The 5,000-nt window shown below is 53.9% G+C and overlaps 1 non-coding gene across 1 annotated transcript in view; it reads left to right on the top strand.

Annotated features, from left to right (window-relative positions):
- Positions 1-4,845: 4,845 nt before the first annotated feature.
- The window catches only part of LOC126435329 (small subunit ribosomal RNA), a 1,910-nt gene continuing 1,755 nt past the window's right edge, over positions 4,846-5,000 (top strand). Inside the window, exon 1 of the ribosomal RNA XR_007579855.1 lies at positions 4,846-5,000. This exon is cut by the window's right edge and continues 1,755 nt beyond it. This is a non-coding gene — a ribosomal RNA (small subunit ribosomal RNA).

Here is a 5,000-nt window from a genome sequence, read left to right on the forward strand (position 1 = left end):
GCCCAGAAACGGCACCTCCATCTACAGGGATCCGACGGAACTACGCCAACCATGCCGGCAAAACAGTATCGCCATCTATGAAAATACGGCGAAACCACATGCAATACCTCCATCTATGCGAATCTGACAACACTACGTCCGCCATGTCGAGCGCACCACAAAACACAGCGCCATCTGTAGGTCTCCCGCGGCATGACGTCCTGCAACGACGATACCGCCATCTATGAGACGCCAAGCCGACTAAGACAGCGATGGGCCCACAGTGCCCATCTTTCGACCCCACCCACAAAGCCTGCGTCCTCTGTCGACCACAGCACCCCAACGCCAGCGCCTCTGCCGCACGAAATCGTCGACCGGCAATCACTCCACCGGCGCCCCACCCTAACCGCCCAACTCGCAACTCCAGCGGATGAACGGCGGACTTTTCCCGCAGTCGCAATGTGCAATCCACCCCTATAACTTGCGTTTCATGAAGAGTTATGTCCAATATGCGACATTCCCGCTGTCCCTATACATGAGCTGCGAGCTGTACCAGTTACGAGCTAGAGACGCGATCGCGTTGCTCTCTGTACGAATGCCGATGCTGAGCGGTCAGCTAGGAGGCGCTCCATCCATGTCGGTACCGGTGGGCGTTGCACTCGCAGTCGCAAAAACGTACGGCAAGTATATTACTCGGAAGAGTTTATGACAGTCCAAGCCCCCCTGCGTGGGGAGCGTCTTTCTAGGCCATGACCCACCGGAAGGGCGCAGCGTCCCCCACCCCAGACATGTGACGTCACACTATCGGTATTGACGACTCGACTCATTGCTTATAATCATTTGCCATACACCGGTGGAAGCTGCCGAGACGAGTAGCTACTTAGCGCGCTCGCCGTGTCACTAATGTACAGAGATACAACAGTTTCGACTGGAACCGGATTAAACGTATACACGGCGCTGATTAGTAATACATAGACCCATCAGAATACAGATAATATATACAACTGTCCGTATACATGCTGAAAGACTCTGCTCACAATCACAACCACACGGCAGCCACACACTCTTATCACGCACTACTCTCCGCCTGTAACACGCACACAGACAATATGTAAGCACCAGCATGGAACAACACCCAGTGCATCCTCTCCGCCACATGAGACAATCCACACTGTCATAACCAGACTGGGAGGTCCACTCAGAAAACGGAATATCCCACCCCCCCGACAACCACCATTGCTCAGCTAAGCCACCAACACCCACACATGTCCTACACAGGGGTGCACCCAACATCACAATACTGCCTCCTCTCACAGCACACAAACAATGGCAGGAATGAAAGACACAGGTCTGCCACAAGCATGGAATCGGAGCGCCGCCTGTCATGAGCCAAAGGTGCATCCTGACGTGGCAAATCAGATGATGCCGCAGGCATCCACTTACTATAATCACAATCAACAAACCGACCGGCCGCCCCCCCCCCCCCCCCATTACACCTTTCCATACAACAATGTGTACCTTAACCTAAACTATACTGTACCTTAACCTAAACTATACTGTACCTTAACCTAAACTATACTGTACCTTAACCTAAACTATACTGTACCTTAACCTAAACTATACTGTACCTTAACCTAAACTATACTGTACCTTAACCTAAACTATACTGTACCTTAACCTAACCTATACGGTACCTCAACCTAACCTATATTGTGCCTCAACCTAACCTATGTTGCGCCTTAACCTAACCTATGTTGCGCCTTAACCTAACCTATGTTGCGCCTTAACCTAACCTATGTTGCGCCTTAACCTAACCTATGTTGCGCCTTAACCTAACCTATGTTGCGCCTTAACCTAACCTATGTTGCGCCTTAACCTAACCTATGTTGCGCCTTAACCTAACCTATGTTGCGCCTTAACCTAACCTATGTTGCGCCTTAACCTAACCTATGTTGCGCCTTAACCTAACCTATGTTGCGCCTTAACCTAACCTATGTTGCGCCTTAACCTAACCTATGTTGCGCCTTAACCTAACCTATGTTGCGCCTTAACCTAACCTATGTTGCGCCTTAACCTAACCTATGTTGCGCCTTAACCTAACCTATGTTGCGCCTTAACCTAACCTATGTTGCGCCTTAACCTAACCTATGTTGCGCCTTAACCTAACCTATGTTGCGCCTTAACCTAACCTATGTTGCGCCTTAACCTAACCTATGTTGCGCCTTAACCTAACCTATGTTGCGCCTTAACCTAACCTATGTTGCGCCTTAACCTAACCTATGTTGCGCCTTAACCTAACCTATGTTGCGCCTTAACCTAACCTATGTTGCGCCTTAACCTAACCTATGTTGCGCCTTAACCCAACCTATGTTGCGCCTTAACCCAACCTATGTTGCGCCTTAACCCAACCTATGTTGCGCCTTAACCCAACCTATGTTGCGCCTTAACCCAACCTATGTTGCGCCTTAACCCAACCTATGTTGGGCCTTAACCCAACCTATGTTGCGCCTTAACCCAACCTATGTTGCGCCTTAACCCAACCTATGTTGCGCCTTAACCCAACCTATGTTGCGCCTTAACCCAACCTATGTTGCGCCTTAACCCAACCTATGTTGCGCCTTAACCCAACCTATGTTGGGCCTTAACCCAACCTATGTTGGGCCTTAACCCAACCTATGTTGGGCCTTAACCCAACCTATGTTGGGCCTTAACCCAACACACGTTGGGCCTTAACCCAACACACGTTGGGCCTTAACCCAACACACGTTGGGCCTTAACCCAACACACGTTGGGCCTTAACCCAACACACGTTGGGCCTTAACCCAACACACGTTGGGCCTTAACCCAACACACGTTGGGCCTTAACCCAACACACGTTGGGCCTTAACCCAACACACGTTGGGCCTTAACCCAACACACGTTGGGCCTTAACCCAACACACGTTGGGCCTTAACCCAACACACGTTGGGCCTTAACCCAACACACGTTGGGCCTTAACCCAACACACGTTGGGCCTTAACCCAACACACGTTGGGCCTTAACCCAACACACGTTGGGCCTTAACCCAACACACGTTGGGCCTTAACCCAACACACGTTGGGCCTTAACCCAACACACGTTGGGCCTTAACCCAACACACGTTGGGCCTTAACCTGCTCTGTAATTGTCATACGACGCGTTAAATTAGTGTAGTGTTGCCTAACTGCAACCCCCGCAATATAGTTTGCTACTCGCACTGCCCGGTCCCCAGTGTATCGCTTCATGTTAAACACCTTGCAGCTATACACTGTAATGTGGATGGCAGCAGGACGTACATGCTCAATGCCCTTTGCAGTTGTTCATTGGCATTTGCAGTTGTTCATTGGCATTCGCATGGCGAAGCACTTAGCCTACGCTGTGGTACGGCCTGTGTCAACTGTCCGCTGATGTTGTACGTCCAAATCACACACTGTACTGCACATTGGTCCTCATGTACTGAATGATACATCGTGGTACATGTGACCGTACAACGACTGCGCCAACAACGGCGAACCATGCGGTCCAAATGTTGTGCACTCAGCTACGTGTCGTCTCCCTATAAGAGCTGGATTGCAGTGTGGTATGCCCTGGATGGCGATCAGCATGAGCCGTCTGTTGATGTAGTGGCGCGTGTTGTCAGACGTAGTCGTCTCTTCTCACACACCGTGATAGCATGGTGCACTGCGTTCCACATCTGCGACATGCGACAGAGGCCGGTTGACAGTCGTTCGCGCAATGGACATCGCATACGTACGGGGGCCACCTTCCACGTGTTCGCGAAGCGTGCACATGTTGTTGCGTGTATGTGGGCAGACATAGTGTGTCGTGACACCTGACACAGGCATGCAACAATCGTTGAATTTGCAAATGGCGATGGACGCCTACGTTTGCTGGTGACGTTACGCAAATGAACAACTGGTAAACCGTTGTGGTGCGGTTGTTCTCGCTAGAGGTGAATCAGTGATGGCGACGATCGGTTGAGCTACCAACCGGTTGTTCCAGCGATACCCACCATGCCCACGAACGTGAATGGCATCTGGGTGTGAAGCGATACGCGGCGGTGGCTGGGTGGGACCGTCCCCGGCCGGTGAGGGGGGGCCTCCCGGCGTGCTGGCCGCGCGGTGCGTGGGCGCACGCGCTACAGCCGGCTGGTGGGGGCGGCCAGTGGCAGGCGCGCCGGCCGACGGAGGCGGCAGGCGGCGCAGCTGCGCGCCGGCGCACCCTGCACGCGGCGCCGTGCGGCCAAAGTAGGTCCTCGCGGGCCCGGTGCGAAGCGCGGTGGACATCTGCAGTGTGCTGGTCCGATTGAGGACTGTGTGCGCTGAGGATGCGCCGCCGCCCGGCGCTCGGCGCCGCGACGCCGTCTGCTGCTCGGTCGCCTCTGCGGTTCTCGCAGGTGGTTTGTATCGCAGCTGTGCGGACGTGTTGGCGCGTGCGCTGTGCTGGGAGAGTTCGCTTCGGCACCCAAGTGGGGCTTTTGTCCTTCTGTGGCGCTGGCGTTGGAGCTGCCGGTCACCGTAGGTGGCGCGTGTTGTCTCCCGCCGGCAATGCCACGACAGCACGCTCCCGGGCCTCTGTCGGCAGCGGCAAGCTCAGTTGGGAGCACGGGTGGTCGCACCTAAAGCGTCTACTCGCCAAACCCCGGGCGATTGCGCCTCTCTCGAACCCGACCAAGTACTTAGGACGGCGCTGCGCGCCGCCGGGACCTGAGAGGGTTTCGAGGTGTATGGTGCAGGGGAGCTCAGCCTCCTCCTGTTTGCAGAATAATTGAGCGGACGCTTGCGTGTTCGCGCGGGCCCCCGGGACACACTCCCGGGCGGCCGGCTGCTCAGCTCTAGTTGACGCAGCTCCCTGGTTGATCCTGCCAGTAGTCATATGCTTGTCTCAAAGATTAAGCCATGCATGTCTCAGTACAAGCCGCATTAAGGTGAAACCGCGAATGGCTCATTAAATCAGTTATGGTTCCTTAGATCGTACCCACGTTACTTGGATAACTGTGGTAA

The sequence above is a fragment of the Schistocerca serialis genome, unplaced genomic scaffold (assembly GCF_023864345.2).
Source record: "Schistocerca serialis cubense isolate TAMUIC-IGC-003099 unplaced genomic scaffold, iqSchSeri2.2 HiC_scaffold_1203, whole genome shotgun sequence".
NCBI classification, from domain to species: Eukaryota; Metazoa; Arthropoda; class Insecta; order Orthoptera; family Acrididae; genus Schistocerca; species Schistocerca serialis.